Source organism: Panthera pardus, unplaced genomic scaffold (assembly GCF_024362965.1).
Source record: "Panthera pardus isolate Hobbes unplaced genomic scaffold, ASM2436296v1 HiC_scaffold_22, whole genome shotgun sequence".
NCBI lineage: Eukaryota > Metazoa > Chordata > Mammalia > Carnivora > Felidae > Panthera > Panthera pardus.
Genome location: NW_026526788.1, coordinates 7,029,366 through 7,053,113, shown reverse-complemented (window position 1 = coordinate 7,053,113; position 23,748 = coordinate 7,029,366). Strand labels below are relative to the sequence as shown.

Genomic DNA, 23,748 nt, shown 5'->3' with positions numbered 1-23,748 from the left:
AACATTAAAAAAACTTTAAAAAGCACTCTTTAAAATGGACATTTTTTTACATTTCCTGATAGCCCCTACATACTCATGAATCTCAGAATCATGGTAAATGGGGATGGTGGACTTGGTAATCAAGGAGTCAGGCATGCTGGATATGACTCATGCCCCTGTCACTGGGAGTTTGGGTTACTCTGGCAAGCAATGCAAACTCTTGAGTGTAAGAATTTATAGGACTGTGAAACTTCAATGGAATAATGTGTCTATAAAGATACCTAAACCAGGGGCGCCTGGGTGGCTCAGTCAGTTAAGCATCCAACTTCAGCTCAGGTCATGATCTCATGGTTCATGAGTTCGAGCCCCCATTGGGCTGGTTGCTGTCAGCATAGAGCCCACTTCGGATCCTCTGTCCCCCTCTCTGTGCCCCTCCCCTGCTCATGCTCTCTCAAAAATGAGTAAACATTAAAAACAAACAAACAAACAAAACCTAAACCAGTGCCTCTCACATAGTAGGTACAAATAAACCAGCTACCTTCCTGTTTTCATTCTTTCCTTGGAATTTAGTTTATTGCAAGAAGTTCCTATTTGTTATAAGAAATTTGTCATAGTGTTTGTGCATAGCATAGATGGATGGATTGAGTCATAGCATCAAATAACATACTTTTTGAATTGCCCATTCCCCCTGCCCCAACGCCAAACAAAATGCCAAGCCCTCGGGAAACCAAAGTGAGAAGTCCCCAACTTTTAGGAGTTTATGGTCAAGAGAGACTTGCAAATACTGTTTCACTATAGAACTGGGATCATGAAGGTTTAAACCAGGAAGAGAGCATGTGTAGAAGAAAGGCACTGAAGATGTATGCAAGCCATCTGGCTGGGTGGTGACCACCCTCAACCTGACAATTTGCCTTGAAAGCCTTCAGGCAAACTTTGAGACCTTTATTCAAGACAATCTGGCCTTAAGTAGGGAAACACACACACACACACACACACACACACACACACAAACTGTTGGTCTTGTGTCTTTTCATGAACCGATGACAGTTATCAGAAATGTTATCTTTAAAGAGAGAAAGCATTAACTCAAAATATATTTTATTTGATTCGTCACAGAATATGTTGTTTTTGTTCATTTTACACCATTGTGGCTAAGTGTTACTTAAATTTGTGCAACCTGAGATAAAAAGTTATTATTGAGGGTATGTACATTGCATACAATGAACCCAGCAAATTGTGCTCCCAGACAGGGTCTCATCTATATAAAAGTGGCTGTAATGGGGGCGCCTGGGTGGCTCAGTTGGTTAAGTGTCTGACTCTGGATTTCGCCTCAGGTCATGATCTTCCAGCTCACGGGTTCAAGTTCCATGTGGGGCTCCACACTGACAGTGTGCAGTCTGTTTGAAATATCTCTCCCTCTCTGTCCGCGCCTCTCCTGCTTGTGCTCTCTCTCAAAATAAATAAACATGAAAAAAAGGTTTTTTTCAAGCAGCTATAATGGAAGTGCATGGATTTGGGGCAATAGGAGACTCCTCACATTCCAGAATGAGACAGTGCCTCCCTCAGCTGCATCTGTGTGATAAAACCCTGTGGAATTGTGTGTGATGCAAGAGGCCTAATGAGAGTTAATACGTTTGCTTGTCTCCTTGAATTTTGTCCAGTGTGTTAAGGCACTTGTGGGGGATCTCAGCTGTTTTACCACCTGACTGCTCATGATAATGCCCCAGTTTTCTTCTGGAAAACCACCATTCCCACTTTCAGTCCATGTGATTAGGCAGTGGCAACATCACCCCGACTCCCGGCTCTAGGGTTTGGGCATGTGACCCAGTAATAGCCTTTCAGACCATTACTGAGTAAGCCAATGAGTCTAGGAGGTGCATGGGACCTTTGCCGGGTCAGTGGGGCCGTGGGGCCAGTGGGGTCTCTAAATAACTAGCCGGAGATCATTTCTTCCACCACACCACATGCTTGTGTGTGAAATGTTTGCCAGGGTGCACATCACAGAGAGCCTTGAATGCCAGACGAAAGCATTTGAGACTATTTTTCGTGCAACAGGAAGCCAGGAAGCTAGTTTTGAAAAGCAGCATATGAAAATTGGTGTTTTTGGAGGATTAGTGTGGCAGCTGTGTGTAGGATAGGATGGAGGAAGGCGCGAACTCAATCCAAGAGTGCGTTTAATCTTCACAGTGCACTGTAATTTATTACAGAGTTGAATTTGCATCCTTGTCCAAAAGTGAGGGAAACTCACATCTGAAACTCACATCTAAAAATTGTAAATGTTCTTTTGTTGCCTTTTTAAGCATTCGTTGTCTCCCATGAAGTGATTGCTTTATGCGTTTGCAGATGTTCCTTACAAATGATGTATTCCAAAATGTTGACAGAGGGACTAGAAAACTTATGTAAGGAAAATATTATCATTTTTGTTGATGTGAGCCCTATTTGACAGGGGCACAGCACTCTGGTGCATATACTTAAGCATGAATGGTTCTTAAAGTTTCTTCTACCTACTTGGACAAAAGCCGTTCTATGTACAGGAGAGTAAATCTCTCTTGCCAACTTCTACCAGCTTACTTTGAATCATTTACCCATTACGACGCATGAGCCAGAAAACCACCATTTTTGTGCTGTGTTTGGTTTTCCACAAAGAGAATGGAACAGTGGGTGATTCTCAGTGTGGGTCTTGCTAAAAACACTTTGAGTGCCATGGATAGGGAGCGGGAGGTACGGAGAGGTAAGGAGATGGGAGAAAAAGTATGGCTCTCTAATGAGCACTTTATCCTGGAACCTGACTACAGCCTTGCGCTCTCACCACTCACAAGTGTGTGCTGGTACCTTGACCTTGGGTGCCATCATCCTCAGCATGTTCGGCTGCTTTCTTAGTGAATATATATAATAGCAATTTATTTCTTGCTCCAGATATTAAGAGAAAATCTGATCAAAGAGATGAACTTTATGGATCAAAACCTGACACCCAACTAACTGAAGTCAGCTAGAGATTTTGTTCCATTTCTACTGTTAGGAGAAAAGGGCAGATGAGAAGAAAACCTGGTGTTATCGGCGACCAACTAAAAGTTGTGTAGTTGGCAACTGAGAGTTTAGTTTCCTGTGCTGTGTACCCTCAGAATGTGGAACACGGGCTCAAGTTGCTGACTTGGGAATCTACAAAATCATCCATCATTTAATAAATTATTTTAAAACTTGTCATTTAGAGTGTACTCTTTTTTATAAAAAATGTTTATTTATTTTGAGAGAGAGAGAGAGAGAGCACACGAGTGGGACAGGGGCAGAGAGAGAGGGAGAGAGAGAATCCCAAGCAGACTCCTCACTGTCCACACAGAGCCCAGTGCGGGGCTCGATCTCATGAACGGCGAGATCATGAGCTAAGCTGAAATCGAGAGTCAGACTCTTAACCAACCGAGCCATGTAGATGCCTCTAGAGTGTATTCCGAGCTAAGACAAGAAGGTGGACTTAGATACAAGTGAGTCAGATGAGGAACTATTAGAACTGATAGGTGAATTTAGCTTGGAGGAGAGAAAAAGCTCAACGTACGGAACACCACCAGCTTTCCTATAGATCAGCAATATGGAAATGGTGGAAATGATCCCATTAAAACAGCAAATAAAGCTATAAAGTTACTGGGGATAAATTCAATAAAACTATCTTTAAAAATCGCAAGAACTACAAAGCTTTCCTGAAGGCTGTAGAAAATAAATCTGAGTAGATAGAGAACTATACCAGGTTAATTGATAGGAAGCCTCAATACTGTAAAGATACTCATGGTTGCCTAATTAATCTATGCAGTTAATGAAACCCAATCACACTAGTAAGATTTTCTTCGAACATGAAACTGGTTGTGAATTTATATGGAAGGGTAAATTCAAGATAATTTTGAAAAAGAATAACAAAAAGGTGGTATTTGCCCTATGAGATAGCAAGGTATTATAAAGTAACAGTAATTAAAACAGTGAGTATTGGTATAGAAAAGGATTAACAGGAGCAGAAAAAAATGAAGCACAGATTCTTGTATCTTTGGGGAATTTGCTATATGATTGAAACATTTAAATGTTGAGAAGATAGTTCAAAAATAGTATGGGGATATTTTGCTATTTAGATGAACAATGCGATTTATATCCCTACCATACCTTATACATAAAAGTAAGCTTCAAATAGATTAAATATCTAACTGTAAATTATTTAACATTAAAATTAGTAAGAGAAACTATAAGAGAGAATGTTTTAATAACTTTAGTAACAGGAAAAGCTTTCTTAAGGTAAAAAAATCAACAGACATGAAAGAAAAATCTGATAAACCTAACTGGATAAAAATTCAAATTCTGCACCATAAGACAATAGAAAATTATAAAACAGGGGTAAACTTAGAGAAATTAATTACATATATGATATTCTATTTTGTAACTTATAAAACTTATAATTATAAAATATAAAAATTAATTAAATATAAAATATAAATAAAATTTAGGTAAAAATATAAAATAAGATATTTGTATTTCTAATTATAAAATAGAATAGTATATAATATATAACTTATATATATAAAAAATCAGTCCAAAGTTTTAAGAATTTATTTAAATAAATTAAAATATGTTAACAATAATTCAGCATAAGGTTGGACAAACACTAGGTAGAAAATCCCCAGAAGAAACAAAAATGGTCAATAAAAATATAAGATATTCAACCTTGTAAAAATAAAAGAAATGCAAACTCAAGCAATAAGAAGCTAGCAGAAGGGCAAAAACTTGAAATCTTGCCAATATCAAATACTGGCAAGACTGAAGAAACAGGTTTTCATACACTGTAGGAATGTTAATTTATATGGTCACATTGGAGAGCAATTTGACCTAAAATTGCTAAATTCGCTAACATTGACCCAAAATTTCTCTAAAGGAATATTTGCATGTGCTACTCGGAGGCAGGCATAAGAATGCTGGATGCAGTGTTTTTGCCATAGCAAATATTAGAAACAATCTAAATGTCAATCAATAGGGGGATGAATAAATATATAATATAATCATGCAATGCAATATTTTACAGAAGGTACCAAAAGTAAGCTAGGAAAACATTTTAAATGAAAAAACAAGTTGCAAAGTGATATCAGGGGTAGACACAAGCCAATCCATATGTTTTCTATAACTACATTCTAATTTTTAAAAAATGGATACGTACCAACTTTACCTTGCAACCAAAGCAGAGTAACCGGAACTAGATCTACCCTCTTGCCTGAAACAAGAACAGCAAAAAACCCAAATAAAATATATGAAACAACAGTTTTTAAGGCACTACACATCAGACAAAAAAGGCCAGTGATCCCTAAGAGCCAGGATATAAGTGAGGTGATTCCTGTGCTTGCCCCAGCTTAACGCCTTGAGAGACTTTCCAGGGTGTGGCGCAGAGAAAGGGATCGAGGCAGAGTCTTATGGACTCCCTGATGTGAAGAACTGTGGCTAGAAGTCACAGGACAGGAAGCTGTAGAGACTTCGCAGAAAGGTCCTCAGAGATCCATGGGATGTCCCTCTTGACTACTCAGCATACCATTTACTGATAGATGCGTTCATGTTGGAAATGACCCACAGTTGGGGAGGATGATGAGAGGGACTGTAGTAGAAGATCAGAGGGAACAGTACCCAGGGCTCACTCAGAGCCATGAATAGTGCTTACCAGTCCAACCAGACTGCAAATACCTTGCATTTCATGGGAATTTGGTAGATTACACAGAAGAGTCTTGCCTCAGTACCGGTAAGTAATTACCCCTGGACTGATCAGGCACTGCCCCAGTCCCACCTAACAAATCTTAAAAGACCCAAAAGGATCAAACTCTTTTCAAGTAACTTAGCTGCATCCTGAAAAACTCAATAAATACAAATACAAAATATAGAAGTACAAAAATATCCAGTACCCAACAAGGTAAATGTACAGTGTCTGGGATATAAAGATACTAGGCTTGCAAGAAGTAGGACAATGTAGGCTAATAATGAGGAGAAAAATTAGGTAATTAAAACTAACCCAGACCTGACACAAATGTTAGAATTAATGGAGAATAGTAGGGGTGCCTGGGTGGCTCAGTCGATTGAGCGTCTGACTTCAGCTCAGGTCATGATCTCACGGTTTGTGAGTTTGGGCATCAGGCTCTGTGCTGACAGCTTGGAGCCTGCAGGCTGCTTTGAATTCTGTGTCTCCCTCTCTCTCTGCCCCTCTCCTGCTCATACTCTGTCTCTCTCTCTCTGTCTCTCAAAAATAAATACATATTTTTAAAAAATTAAAAAAAGAATTTTCAAAAAAATCCCAGAATTAACGGAGAACATTAAAACTTTTATTATACCTGTATTCCATAGGTTCAACAAGCTATGTAGAGACACGGAAACTATTAAAAAATCCAAAGTAAAACTTTCAGAGATTAAAACCATAATACTTGAGGTTAAAAAAAAAAAAAAGAAGACTAGATGGGATTAGCAGCAGCTAAGACACTGCAAAAGAAAAGATTAGTGGCTTTAAGACACCGCAATTGAAAGCACTGAAAATGAACCTCAGGGATGGGGCACCTGGGTGGCTCTGTCTGACTTTGGCTCAGGTCATGATCTTGCGGTCCATGGGTTTGAACCCCGCGTCAGGCTCTGTGCTAACAGCTCAGAGCCTAGAGCCTGCTTTGGATTCTGCTTCCCTCTCTCTGCCCCTCCCCTGCTCACGCGGTCTCTCTCTCTCTCTCTCAAATAAACATAAAAAAAAAAAAAGAAAAAATGAACCTCGGGGAGAAAAAGTAATTTTATAAAAATGAAAATAACTGTGGGACAACTTCAAGTCACCTAATATACATGTAAAATACATGTAAATGAAATCCCTGAAATGGAAAGATGGTGGGGGACCAAAAATTGTTTGCAGAAAGAATGGCTGAAAGGTTTCCAAATTAGATGAAAACCTTAAACGCACAGATCCAAAAATGCTCAGTGAACACCCAGCACCAGAAACATGAAAACAACTTCACCAAGCCCCACACACTCCCATTTGCTCAAAGCCATAGACAAAGACTAAGTCTTAAAGTGGCCACAGGAAAAAAAGATACATGACAGAGCGACCAAACTAAGAATAACAACAGATTTCTTATCAGAAACCATGCAAGCCAGGAGACAGTGGATCAGTATGTTTAAAGGACATAGAATTGTACACCCAGTAGAAATGTATTTCAAAAATGAAGGTGAAGCTTTTTTTTTTAGACGTGTAGAAGTTGAAAGAGTTCATCTCTGGCAGACCTGTACTAAAGGGGTCAGTGTATTTGAAAGCTAATAGATTTAAAGCAAAATAGTGACAATGTATGCAGAGTTTATGATCTATGTGAAGGTAAAATTGACTCAAAAGCAGGAAGGAGAGAAATGGAAGCACACACTTTTAAGGCTCTAATGCAGGAATTATTAAAATATCATTTAAAGCTATACTGTGATATGTTAAAGATGTATACAATCACCGAAATAACACGAATGAGACTTATGGCTAGCTAATAAGCCAATAAAGGAGATAAGATGAAGTCAGAAATAATACAGCGTGGCAGTTTCTTAAAAAATTACATGTAGGAGCACCTGGGTGGCTCAGTCAGTTGCGTGTCTGACTCTTTCGATTTCAGTTCAGCTCACGATCCCAGGGTGGTGGGATCGAGCCCCGCATCAGAATCCATGCTGACGGTGGAGCCTGCTTAAGATTTTTTTTCTCTCTCTCTCTTCCTCTGCCCCTCTCCCTGCTCATGTGCTCTCTCTCTCTAAAAAAAAGTCGGGGCGGGGGCACCTGGGTGTTTCAGCTGGTTAAGTGACCGACTCTTGATTTCGGCTCAGGTCATGATCTTATGGTTTATGAGTTCAAGCCCCACTGCCTTTGTGACAGTGCAGAGCCTGATTGAGATTCTCTCTCTCTCCCTCTTTTTCTCTGACCTCCTGTGTACTCTTTCTCTCTCTCTCAAAATAAATACAAATTAAATGTATACCTACTATATGGTCCAGCCATTCCACCCTTATTCATTCACTCCAGAGCAATTAAAACATATTTAAAAGATTTGTGCATGAATATAAAACCTAAAACTATAAGACATCTAGAAGAAAACAGAGGAGAAATTTTTGTGGCTTTGGGCTAAGCAAAGATTTCTTAGGTACAACACCAAAAACACATACCTATTAGAAATGTAAATATTGGGCTTCATCAAATTTTAAAACTTTTCCTTTTCTAAAGAAACTTAGAATAATGAAAAGGGCAGCCACTGCTGGGAGAGAATATTTGTAAAACATGTGTTCGACGAAGGACTTTTTGCCAAAACGTGAAAAGAACCCTCAACATAAGGAAACAAACAACCCAATGGAAAATGTATAAAACATTCAAAGAATCATTTGACCACAGAAGTTGGCAAATAAACACAAGGATAGATACTCACATCACTAGTACTTTAGGGAATTCTAATTAAAACCATAATGAGATACTACTTGACACGTGTTAGGATGGCTAAACTAAGAGACTGACTATACCAGATGTTGGCAAGGATATGGAGGAGCTGGGATTCCCATGCCCTGGTGGTTGCAGTGTTAAGGAGTACAACCTGTTTGGAAAACCACTTGGCGGTTTCTTAAAAATGTAAATGTATACCTACAACATGATCTTGCTATTCTACATCTTTACCCACGTTTTTTAAAATCTCATGTCCAAAGACTGGTGCACAGTTCAGTGCAACTTTATTTGTAATAACTCCAAATTGGAAACAGCCCAGATGTCCATCAATGGGCGAATGGGTAAAAATATTGAGGTATACCTTTAGCATGGAAGCCTACTCGGTAATAAAAGGAATGAACTGGGGCATCTGGGTGGCTCAGTTGGTTAAGCATCCTGCTCTTGGTTTCAGCCCAGGTCATGATCTCACCGGTTGAGATCAAGCCCCATGTGGGGGCTCTGTGCACTGTCAGTGCAGAGCCTGCTTGGGATTCTCTCTCTCTCCTTCTCTCTCTGCCCCTCCCCCCCACTCTTTCTGTCTCTCTTTCAAAATAAATAAACTTAAAAAAAAAAAAGGAACGAACTATTATCACTAACAACATGGATGAATCTCAAAATAGTTATGCTGAGTGAGAGAGGCCAGAAAAAAGGAGGAGTACTTAATGTATGACTCCATGTATATAAACCTATTGAAACGCAAACTCATCTCTAGTGATAGAAAGCTGATCTTTGGGTGCCTGTGATTGAGGATGGGGAGGGAAGAATGATCACAAAGAGAAATGAGTAAACTTGAGAGGTGGATAGGTTCACCACATAGAGCTTGGGGTAAAGACTTCATAAATGTATACATATGTCAAAAGTTATCCAACTGAACAGTTTAGATTATGTGTAGTTGGCTGTATGATAATTATACCTCAATAAAGCTGTTTCATTTTGTTGTTTTTTTTTAAGGATGGATACTTGCCAAACTCATAACAGTGTCTAATAAGGGCTATCTCTGGGCAACAGGGAAAGGACCAGGGCTGGAAGAGATTAATGCTTACAGAGGCTTCAGCTTTTTTGGTAGTGTTCTAACTTTATATGTAAATATTTATTTATGTATATATTATTTAAAAATTTTTATATAGAAAATTTGGAAATAATTTTATAAAGGTGTCTGCTTAACAAAATCAGTCTTGACTTGCCTCACCCCCCCATAAATATTGTCTCCCGGACTGATCTGTTTGCAAAGATTCAGTCACTTGAAAAACTATCCGTCATTCTCCTCCTTTTCCAGACTTTGAATTGTTCGACATTGCAGACTGTGAAATGAATATGAAAGTAACCATTGATTTTTTAAATCTATTTTACAGACTAAGTGGTGGTTAGCATATTTGAAATCATTTGAGACATTTCCTATCTGAGATTACACCATTAGCATTTCATTCCTTTGTGTCACACTATTTTGATCTCTTTTAAGACGCAGGGACGCCCGGGTGGCTCAGTCGGTTAAGCATCCGACTTCCGCTGAAGTCATGATCTCACGGTCCGTGGGTTCGAATCCTGTCAGGCTCCGTGCTGACAGCTCAGAGCCTGGAGCCTGCTTCAGATTGTGTGTCTCCCACTCTCTCTGCCCCTCCCCCACTCACGCTCTGTCTCCCTCACTCTCAAAAATGAATAAATGTTAAAAAAAAAAAAAGTTTTAATGCAAATAGTTTCATGCCATGAACAATTATTTTTATCCAATCAGGTTTTCTCTGGGGAACATGGGAGCACTAGGAAGAGAGGAAATAATGAAGAGGAGCAAGGGAGTGCACCAGGAGATAGCCAGAGGGCACCAAAGGCAAGCACAAGTACACAGGACGTGTGCGTGAACAATCTCAAACCAACATCTGGAACATTGCGGTTTCTGTGGAAGACGCTTGTACTTTTCTTATCAGTTAAGTTACAGTTGGTGCAACTGGCATGGAGGTCAGTTTAATTCAGTTGAGACAGAAGGGGAGGTCTAAGCTGCACATTGAGGAATATCATTTCTTATAGGTTAACAGAATTCCGTTGATCTTTCTTTCGTGATCATTAAGCACTTGCATTTTAGGGGCGCCTGGGTGGCTCAGTCGGGTAAGCGTCCAACTTTGGCTCAGGTCGTGATCTCACGGTTGGTGAGGTCAGGCCCCACGTTGGACTCTCTGCTCTCAGTACACAGCCCGCTTCAGATCCTCTGCACGCCCCCCAAAATAAAAACATTAAAAAAAAAACTTGCATTTTGGAAATGCCCATCACCAGTATTTTGATAAAAGCTCTCTCAGCTTTAGGACTCCTTATTCCTTTTGTTGAGAGGAGGGATTGTCACTTTATCTGTTTTGACGGGCAACTTCTTATGATACTCCGACATTTTCCATTGCAGTCAGGGTGAAGACTTGAAGGTATGGAAAGAGGTCTAATCCTCATCCCTTTCCTCCCCCACCTCCTCCCCCAGCCAAACGATCCAACCAATTATGAATACTAAAGTCATGGTTTTTTTTAAAGCTTTTTTCTTCTTTTAATAAAATGTATTTATTTCGACAGAGAGTGAGGGGGGAAGGGGCAAAGAGAGAAGGAGAGAGAGAATCCCCAGCAGGCTCTGACTGTCAGCACAGAGCCTGATGTGGAGCTTGAACCCATGAACTGGGAGACCATAAGCCAAGCTGAAACCAAGAGCTGGATGCTTAACCAACTAAGCCACTCAGGTGCCCTAGTCATGTTCTCAACAGAGTATGGGATTGAGAATTATGGATGTGAATTTGGGTATAAGAAGAAAATAATCTAGAGAAGAAGAATTTTAAGTGCACAAAAACAGTCACTTTAGCTGAAGTATAACTAAGAAATAAAGGAAAAGTAGTAGTACCTAAATGTGCAATGATAGTAGAGTGGTTGATTTAGGATACACGAATGATGGGTCACAAAGGTATACTGATACAACAATAAAATCATTATTTTGCTTTCAAATACTGAAAACTTTATAATGGCCAGCATGCAGCCTGAAAGTCATCACTCCTCCCTGACAACAAGTAAAAAGCTCAACCAACTGCAAAGTCAACAGCCCTCCTTGGATCCATCAGAGAAGTGGGGTCACAGTGGGGTCCACTGCTTTCGTATCCGGGGGAATCAAGCACAGAGGATTACAATCCACCAGAACAGAAACCAACAGCAGAGACCTGCAGCGGAACTAGTACCAAGACAGGAAAACGAGAACTGTAATCGATGAATTACTGAAGGCTCAGCGTGGACTTCTGAGAAATAAAAACTCCAGGGGCAACCACACACGTTTACGAAGTTTACCTCCAGGAGTCTGACCAGGTTCTCACCGTGAATATCAGCACCAAGAGGAGAAAAGGAATCATTTTGAAATACTCATAGAAATCTATTCTGAACAAGCCCTCCGGAGCCTAAACTATGGGGGTTTTATCACAGCCTAGCCAACTCGGAGGAAGGAAATGTCCAATTTCAGCTGGCTCTAACCCTCCACGTGGGGAAAGGAGATACCCAACTCCAACCCTCTCTAGCAATTTTGTCTCTTCTAGGGGGGAGAGCGGACTGAGAAGCATTTGTGAAGTTGGCAGTCCAGAGGCACAGAGTTACTGCAAGACCGACAGCAAATAACAGGACTGCAGAGTGCTTCCTCTCCCCCACACTCACCACCACATTACTGAAGGGCATGTACTGAAGGCCTATGGACTGCAGTCCCGTTTACCTAGTCCCTCATGTCTGGCTATCAAGAAAAAAATGACATAGCATACTAACAAGGCAAACAACACAGTCTGAAGAAAGAGAACAAGTAGGAGAACCAGCCTCACCTCAGATAGGGCAAGGATTTGGGAATGATCAACCAGAAAACTGAAAACTATGATGAATATGTTGTGGGCTCTAATGGATAAAGTAGACGGCATGCAAGAACACATTGACAGTTTAATCAAGGAGATGTAAATTCTCTGAAAAAAACTTTTTAAATGCTAGAAATTAAAACAAAACAAAACAAAACACGAAACACCAAACCACTAACAGAAATGAAGAATGCTTTTGATTGGCTCATTAGCAGATGGAATTTGGCTGAGGAGAAAAACTCAGAGTTTCAAGATAAGTCAGTAGAAAATTCCAAAATGGAAAAGGGAAAGAAGACAGAGAAAGAAAGAAAGAAAGAAAGAAAGAAAGAAAGAAAGAAAGAAAGAAAGAAAGAAACCCTAAAACAAAATATTCAGGAACCAAAAAATAGCTGAAAAAGTTTTAACACACATGTAATGGAATATCAGAAGGAGAAGAAAGAGAAAAAGGAACAAAAGAAATATATGAAGTGATCATAACTGAGAAAATTCCTACATTAATGTCAGATACCACCCCACAGATCCAGGAATCTCAGAGAACACCAAGCAGGATAAATGCCAAAAACAAATACCAAAACAAACCGAACAAAAAGTATACCTAAGCATATTATATTCAAACTTCAGAAAAGCAATGACAAAGAAAAAATAAGTCAGAGAATAAAAATACCTTATCTGTAGAGGAATAAAATTAAGAATTGCATCCAACTTTTGCTCAGAAACTATGCAAGCAAGAAGATAGTGGAGGACGCCTGGCTGGCTCAATCAGTAGAGCATGTGACTCTTGATTTCAGGGTCATGAATTCGAGCCTCATGTTGGGCATGGAGCCTACTTAAAAAAAAAAAAAAAAAAAAAAAAAAAAAAACAGCGAAATAAAGAAGACAGTGGAGTGCAGTATGTAACCTAGAATTCTGCGCCCTGCACACTTATTCTTCAAAATTGAAAGAGAAGTAAAGAGTTTCTCAAGTAAACAAAAATTAAGGAAATTTATTACCAGTAGACCTGCCTTACAAGAAATATTAAAAGAAGTTCTTTAGAGAAAAGGAAAATAATATAGATCAAAAACTCAGATCCACATAAAAAAAGGAAGAACATCAGGCAAGCAATATGTGAAGGTAAAATAAAAACTTATTTTTCTTACTTTTAATTGATCTAACTAATAACAAGTTGTTCAAAATAACAAGAGCAACAATGTATTCAATTATGTATGCTTATGTACACATACAGGTTTATGTATGCTTGTTGTATAAGTGAAATGAGTGACAGCAATGATACAAGGATGTGTGGAAGGAATTAGGATTACTTTATTATTATAAGATACTTATGTGCACTATTTGAAAGTAAGTGGCTTGTATTAGTTATTATATTGCAAACTCTAGGACAACCACTAAAAAAAGTTTTCAGAAAAAGTAATATAATTGCTATGCTAAGAAGGAAGAGAAAATGTAATCACATAAAATGCTCAATTAAAACTACAAAAGGCAGAGGAAGATAAAAACAGGAACAAAGAAGAAAGGCAACAAATGGAAAATAGTGACAAATACAGGAGATACCAGCATAAAAATATCACGGCACCTGGGTGGCTCAGTGGGTTAAACATCCAACTTCAGCTCAGGTCATGATCTCACAGTTCGTGGGTTCAAGCCCTGTGTTGGGCTCTGTGCTGATAGCTCAGAACCTGGAGCCTACTTCAGATTATTTGTCTCCCTCTCTCTCTGCCCCTCCCCCACCTCTCAAAAATAAACATTTAAAAATTTTTTTTAAAAGTACAACGATATCAAATAATCACTTTAAAGGTTAATGGTCTAAATACACCAACTAAAAGAGATTGTCAGAGTGGATCAAAAAACAAGATTCAACTATATGTTGTCTAACATATATATAAACATATATAAAATAAAATATAAGTAAACATATAAATAAAAATAAATATATATAAAATAAGTTTCTAACCGGAAACTTATTTTAAACATAAAGAAACATACATAGATTAAAAGTAATGGAATGGAGAGATATATACCATGTTAACACTAATAAAAAGAATGCAGAAGTAGCTGTATTAATTTCTGACAGAGCAGACTCCAGAGCAAAGGAAGTTATCAGAGAGAATTACATAATAATAAAGGGATCAATTTTCCAGGAAGACTTAACAACTCTTAATGTGTATGTGTCTAATGATGCATGAGGCAAAAAACTGCTAGAGTATAAGGAGAAATAGATGAATTCATTATTACAGTTGGAGAATTCCACATCCTCTGTCAGAGATGGGCAGGTCCAGTAGAGAACCAGTAAGGACACAGTTGAATTCAATAGCACCATTAATCAAGTGGACATAATCTACATCTATCAACTATTTTATTCAAGTACAGCAGAATTCTTGATAAAGAACACGTATAAAAAACAATACTTAATGGTGAGAAACTGTAAGTTTTGCTGCTAAGATCAGGCACAAGATAAGGATGTCCCTTCTCAACACTCCTTGTCAACATCATATTGGAAGTTTTAGCTAATGCAATAAGACAAGAAAAGGAAATTAAAATATACTGATTGGGAAGGAAGAAATAAAACTGTCTGTTTGCAGATGACATGATAATTTATTTAGGAAAAAAAAATTGTCAAAAAACTCCTGGAACCAATAAGCAATCATTGCAAGGTTGTAGGATACAAGGTTAAAACACAAAAGTCAATCACTTTTCTGTATACGAGCAATGAATAATTGGAATTAGAAATTACAAATACAATACCTTTTGCATTAGCACCTCCAAAAATGAAATACTTAGTTATAAATGTAACAAAATATGTATAAAATCTATGGGAGGTAAATTATAAAACCCAAATGAAAATAATCAGAGAATAACTAGGTAAGTGGAGAGATATTCCATGTTCATGGTTAGGAAGACTCAATATTGTCAAGATGTCAGCTATTCTCAATTTGATCTATAGATGCAACAGAATCCCAATAAAAGTTCCAGAAAGTTATTTTGTGGATATCACCATATTGATTCTTTATTTTAGATGAAGAGGTCAAAGACTCAGTATAGCCAACACAATATTGAAGGAGAACAGCGAAGTCAAATTGACAAAAATCAACTTCAAGACTTACTGTAAAACTACAGTAATCAAGACAGTAGGATTGGCAAAAGAAGAGACAAACACATCAATTAAACAGAATAAAGAGCCCATCAATAGACCCACATGAATATAGTCATATAGTCAACTGATCTTTGACAAAGGAGCAAAAATATTCTTTTCAACAAATGGTGCTGGAACAACTGGACATGCATATACCAAAAAGAAAAGAAAAAAAAAGAAAAAGAGAAAAGAGAAAAAAAGAAAAAAAAAGAATCTAGACAGAGATCTTGCACCCTTCAAAATTAACTCAAAATGGATTATATACCTAAATGTAAATGCACAATTCTAAGACAGATGGCAACACTGGAGAAAACCAAAAGGACCTGGGGTATGGCAATGGCTTTTTAACGTTTTTTTTGTTTTTTTTTTTTTTTATTTATTTCTGGGACAGAGAGAGACAGAGCATGAACGGGGGAGGGGCAGAGAGAGAGGGAGACACAGAATCGGAAACAGGCTCCAGGCTCCGAGCCGTCAGCCCAGAGCCTGACGCGGGGCTCGAACTCACGGACCGCGAGATCGTGACCTGGCTGAAGTCGGACGCTTAACCGACTGTGCCACCCAGGCGCCCCAAGCAATGGCTTTTTAGATACAACACCAAAGGCATGATCCATGAAAGAAAAAATTGATAAGCTGGACTTCACTAAAACTAAGAACTTCTGCTCTGCAAAAGACACTGTCAAGAGAAAGAACACAAGCCACTTACTGGGAGAAGAATAATTGCAAAAGACATATCTTATAGAGGACTATTATTCAAAATATACAAAGAGCTATTAAAACTCAACCATAAGAAAATGAACAACCTGATTTAAAAGCTGGCAAAGGACTTGAACAGATACCTCACTGAAAAAGATAGAGATGGAAATAAGCATATGAAAAGATGCTCTGATGCTCCACATTGTGTGTCATGAGGGAACTGTAAATTACAATTACACCCATAACAATAATACATCTATTAGAATGACAAAAATCCAAAACACTGACAACATAAAATGCTGTTGATGATGTGGAACAAGAGAAACTCCCATCTGTTGCTGGCGAGAACACAAAATGGTACAGCCACTTTGGAAGACAGTTAGGCAGTTTCTTATAAAACTGAACATACTCTTACCATATGATCCAGCAGTTGTGTTCCTTGGTACTTATTCAAGAGTTGAAAACTATATGCATGCAAAAATCTGCACACAGATGTTTATAATTGCTTTACTCATAATTGCTGAAGGTTGGAAGCAACCAAGATGTCCTTTGGTGAGAAAATGGATAAATGAACTGTGGTCCATCTAGACAGTGGGATATTATTCAGCAATAAAAAGAAATGGCTACCAAGCAATGAAGAGACATGGAAGAAACTTAAAATTCATATTAATAAGTCAAAGAAGTCAATCTGAAGAAGATGCTGTATGACTCCAACCATATGACCTTCTGGAAAGGGCAGAACTGTGGAGACAGTAAAAAGAGCAGTGGTTTGTAGTGGTTAGGGAAGAGAAGGATGGATAGGCAGAGCACAGAGGATTTTTAGGGCAGCGACACTATTCTGTATGATACTGTAATAGTAGATACATATCACTACACATTTGTCAAAACACATACAATTTACAATACCAAGAGTGAACTCTAATGTAAGCTGTGGACCTTGGGTGACAATGATGTATCAGTGTAGGGTCAGTGAATGTGACAGATGTATCACTGTGGTGCAGGATGTTGGTAGTGGAGAAGGCTGTGTAAATGTGGAGAATGGGAATAAATGGAAAATCCCTACCTTCTGCTCAATTACTGTGAACCCCAAACTCCAAAAATTAAAGTCCATATTTTTTAAAAAAGATCTTTATTATGCAAGACCATACAAAACAAGAATGCATATCAAGAGAGAAATAATATTTAAATGAGGACAAAAAGCTTGAGTAATGTGTACTTGGGGATTTTTGGTTGTACACTTGTAAGAAGTTCACACTGTCATTAACAATTGTTTATCTGTTCAAAGCAGAAGTAACATAAACAAATAGTAATGAAAACTCAAACATATAACATTTAAAATTGCCATCTATGAGCTCTTAAGAAATGGAACAAAATTGCTGTCTATCCAATATTTCTAGGTTTATAAGCGTTGTGGGGAATGAAGGGGAATGAAAGCTGAAATTAAATTTAAATTTATGATTTTTAAAAGATCAGATAATACAAAGAAGACCCCTCTGAGTAATGAAGAAATGAATATGGTAGCAGAAGATGGGAAAATGCTACATCCCTGTCAGCTCTCATTCTCTGACACCCTGGCACTTAGTGGAGACTCAATAACTATTTGATGAATAGAAAATGGTACTCTTTGACATTTCTGAGATTTTCACTAAGGCCTCTTGGTATTGCCATAGTAAATGAAGCTGGTAAATTGATTTTTTTTTAAATACATATAGAATGTTTACACTGCAAACATCTGCAAACAATTGAAGTTTTAGAATATATATATTTTTAATGTGTATTTATTTTTGAGAGAGAGAGAGCGTGAGCATAAGTGGGGGAAGGGGAGAGAGACAGAGGGAGACACAGAAGCCAAAGCACATTCCAGGCTCTGAGCTTTCAGTACAGAGATGGACACGGGGCTTGAACTCACAAACTATGAGATCATGACCTGAGCCAAAGTCGGATGCTTAATGGACTGAGCCACCGAGACACCCCTGAAGTTTTAGAATATTTTATTCAGCAGAGAGGATCAAAATGACAAATTTTCAGGATGGGAGTTAATATATGCGATTTAAAAAAATGATTGACGTCCTTTTAAAAGACAGTTGACTATTTAAACAAAAAGTGTAACTCAGAGAATTACCACATTATTTATTTGGGTGGAAAGGACCTGGGGGCCCATTTTGCAGAGGAGGAAATAAAATCACTAACAGGCCTCATGCCTTGTACAGTGATGAGCTAGAATCCAGGCCTCTAGACCAAGGGACCCTGTACTGTAATGTCTGTAGAACCATGTTACTCTTTCTTGTGTGCCAACAAATGTTTGGCCAGTTAAGAGTACAGTAACAATGAGTTACGTAAAGTTATAATTATCAGTGTCTTGAAAAAATCTTGTAAAATTCCCACAGTTAGAGAAAGTTATCTGTGAAACATCTCTACTGAAACGTCTCCTTGCTGTTACAAATTTAACATAGCAAAAAGAAAACAAAATTCTACTAATGAAATGTTCAGTAGGGGGAGCCACTGACAACAATGATAGTTTTTGCTAGCAGAACAATTTTATTGCAGAAGCAGATGAAAGCAGTCAGGTAGACAGAGCCAAGGGCTGGAGGGACTTTTAAAGTTACCATGCCCCTGCCCCCCCCCCAAAAAAAAAACCCCAAACCTAAATCAAAATAAAAACCAATGGCCAAGATTTCAAGTTTGCTACTAAAGGTATAACATGGTTCTAAGAAGGGCGAATGACAAGATCAAAATTAGATTTTTAGAAGATGGAACTATTTGATACAGTAAGATCATGTAAATTATAAATTACTAGGAATAGAATATATAGAGGGTGCAGCAAGGAAAATGTTTTCACCTGATCTGATCAAGAAGTGGTTGAGGCCTGAAATAAAGTAATGTAGGGCACCTGGGTGGCTCAGTCAGTTGAGGGTCCAACTCTTGATTTCAGCTCAGGTCATGATCTCATGGTTTGTGGGATCGAGCACTGCATCAGGCTCCACTCTGGGTGTGGAAATTTTGGGGAAAGACCTGGGAAATTTTGAGGGAAAAAACCCTAGAACAACAGCAGTAATAACACCGACTGTTTATTGACCCAGACCCTGTGCAAAGTCAACTGAATGAACCACCCGTGGTGGGCAAAGGGCCCACTGAAGCCAGAGCATAACCACCATTTGTCACCAGCACCCAGCATTTCCTGAGAGCCAGGCATGGGGCTCCGACTGGAGCTGAAAATGCTCAGGGCCCTCACTGCTCCTTCCTCTTCTCAGGGGAAGACCGGCATGTCCACAGTGCAGTGTGACAAGCTCTTTAACAGAGGGAGTTGAAAGGCTGCCAAGGGATGGAGCTGGGTGGGAGCCACTAAGTTAGCAACAGATTTTCAGGGGAGGTGATGCGTGAATGCCACCCGAAAGAAGGAGTACGAACGTGCCAGGAGGCAGCACAGTGCATCTGCGAAACGACCGCAAGTTCTGGACAACGGGTCACAGCATCTGGTGGGAGGGGGATGGGTTGGAGGGGGAGGTTGGTGACTGCCGCTAAGCCCAGAGCATGAACTTAGGGGTGAGATGGTTTGTATGCTACATTGACGAATTGAGATACTACACTGTGGGAGTGCAGAATCATAATCGTAATAGAGTATTTCATTGAATCTTAGCTCTTATCAATGGTAAGATGCGCTATGTTTTACGTACTGCTAGGAAAGGGAAACACTGTCAGTTGAACTATGACATTGTGAAGTACAAGATGCATGTGGCCTTAAGGGGTATTAAAATTGGGGGGTGGGGAGACAAATCCTGGAACCAACAAATTATAGTCATAGAATAATTTAGAAAGGGTGAACATCTGGAAAAACCAAGACACCGATTATTGTTTAGTATGTGCCCCAAACTACCTTAACTCTTAGAACAAGAAACCTGCCAAGGGAACAAGGGAAGGGTATCCTTCCCTTCCTGACATTCCATAGCAGTTACACGCAAGGTGCAGAGGGCAGCCAGTGCCATCAGGGGCCATGTGCCATGTACAGATTCTGCGAGCAATGGCCTTTCGGAGAGGAAAGGGTGGAGAGTGGGCTTTCTGGGGTAGAGAACTACTAACCGGAAGAGTAGGGAAATTGACAAACACAGAATCGGGGTGAATGTTCATGTATGCCACTAGGAGGCAGAGTCTGAAATTTCACTTCTCAGAGATCTTTGGGCTCCTCAGAAAATTAAATATTTTTCATTTGGGACAGAACATTCAGGGTCAATGTAATCTATTTTGGGTTCCTGGTTCACTCATCAGAAATGTTTCACAGGCTTCCCTGGCACAAGGAATGGGTTTTGATAGCTCAGGGGTAAAGTCCTGGCAGAAGCAGGCCACAATGTTTATGACAAACTATCCACGGAGAGGAGAACAGACAAAAAGCCAGATGGGTCTGACCCTGCAGATAAGGGTTGGTCTGGCAACAGGGGCAGATGGGAAGTGCGCACATCCTGCTAGAAGATCTAGAAAAGAGATAAGACCCCTCGTGGAAAAACCACTGGGAGAGGAGAGCAGCAGGTGCTGAGAGGCACTCTGCCTTTGTCTGAGGGACCCCTGCCTGAGGCCGGCACCAGGGTGTTGCAAGGGAGCTGAGCAACCTTGAACTCTTGAGAATTAGGTTGGAGGGAAGAAGTTGGTGAAGGAGGAAGATCCAAAACTTGGGTAGGAACCACAACTAAAGCAGCTGGGACAGAGGTGAAACCCGGCGTCTTACAGTAACCACTTCTTTCTTTGAAACTTGACATAGCATTGAGGATCAGTCACTGGGCATTTCACCTCCAGAACAACCTTGTTGCTCCCCATCGAAGGCAGTGAATCTTCCCAGGGATGGAGGACCACGACAATGATTTTTGGCATCACTTGAGCAGCTCGAAGAGTCATCAGCTCACACCCAGCAGGAGACAGCTTTCTGCAAAACGCATTCCAGGCCTTCTCCATTGTTCCCATAGCTTCCAGCTCCTCTTTGGGGTGTTGCTTTTCCCCATGAGCCCTCAGGCCCCTTTGGACTACCCAGGGCACTCGTTGTGGTCTCCCAAGTGTAATTCAGCTTATTTCCCATAATCAAAAGTTACTAGTGATGTTTCTCGTTATCAAAACCTTCATTAATGATGGAAGGCCATACACTATGGGGTCAGTGGTTAGAAAATGTTGGCCTTCTCTAAAAATACAGTAATTTAAATTAGAACCTTTTATGCCCCAACTAATTAATTAGCAAATCTTTTTGTCTATAATGTGAATGATAATTTCAAAATTGAAGTATCACTTCCCTAAAAAGGTATATCCCTTACCTCAAAAAATTTACTTATTCTTGATAAGACATATGTAGTGAGATAGAAGTGTCTAGAGCTGGATAATAGATCGTCAAATGACTGATACAGAGAGTAAGTGCTATCACGTTCAGTAGAGACAGAAATACGAGAGAAAGATATCCTTCCTAGTTGTAAAGTTCACAAAACCAACAAGAGCCAAAACTCTCGTTGGCCTTTGAATGACTGGATGGGAGTTGGGGTGAGCAGAGGTGGGAGCAGACAAGGAGACGGTGTAGAGAGTCATACAGTGAGAAAGCAAACAATAATGAGAGAACATTTTCTTAAAGATTATTAAGGGAGAAAAGGTTAGAAAGAAGAGGAGGGGCCCAACTGAAGAGGACCCTAAATCCCAGCCAGCAACCTGTTAGTACCGTTGAAAGTGTTAAGTATGATGGGTTACATGATGACATCTTTTTGGGATGAAATTTTAGAATCACAGAAATTAATATTACTTGGATTATGAATGCTTTACAATAGGTATTGGGATTGGAAATTAAGGACTAGACACATGTATGTTTCATCTTGTTCCTTCTGAAGAGCACATCTACTCTTCAGCATTATTTCTTTAATTGTAATATAATCTGGTTTTACATGATAAACTTTTTCTTCTTCTTGTTTTTGTAGAATATGTGCTTTAGTGATACAAAAGTAACCTGAATCTGTAGTGAAAGATTATCGATTCGAAGGACAGGATTCTAAAAAGAAAATAACATCGTGATGTGAACTGTCAATTTTTATGTTCTCTATTTTCTTTCTTTTCTTTTTCTTTCGTTCAAAACTATGTTTTCTCTATTTTATTTTTTTCTTTCTTTCTTTCTTTCTTTCTTTCTTTCTTTCTTTCTTTCTTTCTTTCTTATTTTGAAAGAGATGGAGGGGGCAAGTGAGCTAGGGGCAGAGAGAGAGGGAGAGAGAGAAGAGGGGCTCACCTGACTGGGGACTCAAACTCACTAACCGTGAGGTCGTGACCTGAGCCGAAGTCGGACACTTACCCGACTGAGCCACCCAGGCGCCCCTGTTTTCTCTATTTTCTACCAGAGTCAGTTTATTAAATGTGTATCCACAGTAGTGTCTGAGCAGGCCTCTTCCTATGAATTATTCACTGTAAGCTGAAAAATCATAGTCCAAACATCCTAGTTTGGGGTTTGAATAATATTGCCACCCTGTCTGTGTAGACTTCCGTGTCAGGCACAAACTTAGATATTATCAGCCTCAATCTCAAGGATATAGTGAAGAGTTAAATGGATCATTTCGTCAGCAGGAATGAATTCTGGTGCACTCTGTTTTTCTGGAATCCTGATTTGTTGATTTCATAAAATGTTTCAGACAGTATATTTAAAAAAAAAAAACAAAGGAAGAAAACACCCTTAGTTTCTGTTTCTAGCAAGGATACAGTGATATGGACTTGATTCATTGTCCAGCCTGAACAAACCCCTAAACAGACAACATAGATGAAACAATGGGTTTCAATTAACCATTAATCCAGCAAAGAACAATGATCTCTGAGCGAGAAAACAAAGATGATGAGCCCTAGTTGTCACAGCACCACCTGGAGAAAGTTCTCAGCCCCGTCGGGGTGCAGCTGGTAAGCGCCTGGAGGTAAGAGGCCACAAAACAACACTGGGAGGAGAAGAGCCCCACTTTGGAAGGTCGGGGCCAAATCTGGGGCCCCGGGGGATGCGCCGGGGCGGGGCAGGAGAGGGGCTCAATTTCGAGCCTGTGGGGTCGCTGACGGCAGTGCGCAAGGAGGGACCCGGGGAGAGGGCTGCCGGCCGAGAGAAGGACTCCCCGCGCGCACCTCCTCTTGTTTTGGAGGCCCTCGTGGTCCTACCTCATTTGCAGCCGTGGAGCCCGAAGTCCCAGGGAGGCGGAGCGGCCTCCGCAGCTGTAGTTCCCGGGTTCTGCCCGCCCCCTGCCCCGCCTTCCGGCGGGAGGCCCCCTCGCGGTCGCGCGAGACCACAACTCCCACAAGGCCCCGCGCTCGGAGGGGGCGTGGCCGGGGCGAAGGGGCGGGGTCTGCGCGGTGGGTCGAGGCTGCGGGGCAGGTACAGTCACGGCGCTCAGCATCTCGGCCTCCCCACCGGGCGTCCAGAAGCACGGGACACCTGGAGTCACTCAAGTCCGGGAGCGTCGTCTCGAACCGGCGCTCGATGGGCTGCGTGTGCCTAAGTGTTGGTTGGGGAGGCACAGTGCTGGCGACTGGGTGGCATTGAAGCTGCTGCTAGTCCTGGGCTGCCTGGGGAGCCTGAGGAAGTTACAGGTGCTGGTAGGGGAATCCCGGGGGAAAATCGGAGCCCAAACCAGCATTTAAGACTAGGAGCCCGA

The 23,748-nt window shown here is 40.1% G+C and overlaps 1 protein-coding gene across 4 annotated transcripts in view; it reads right to left on the bottom strand.

The window, feature by feature from the left end:
* EDARADD (EDAR associated via death domain) overlaps positions 1-23,363 on the bottom strand; it is a 93,104-nt gene extending 69,741 nt beyond the window's left edge. For 2 of the 4 annotated variants that reach the window (XM_019418922.2, XM_053910218.1), the window contains exons 1-2: positions 23,255-23,363; positions 5,165-5,218 (exon numbers count right to left, since the gene is read on the bottom strand). The gene's annotated coding sequence lies outside the window, so the exon portion shown is untranslated. The remainder of the gene's footprint in view (positions 1-5,164; positions 5,219-23,254) is intronic. The other 2 variants (XM_053910220.1, XM_053910219.1) reach the window with 2 other exon arrangements.
* Between the last annotated feature and the right edge of the window lie 385 nt (positions 23,364-23,748).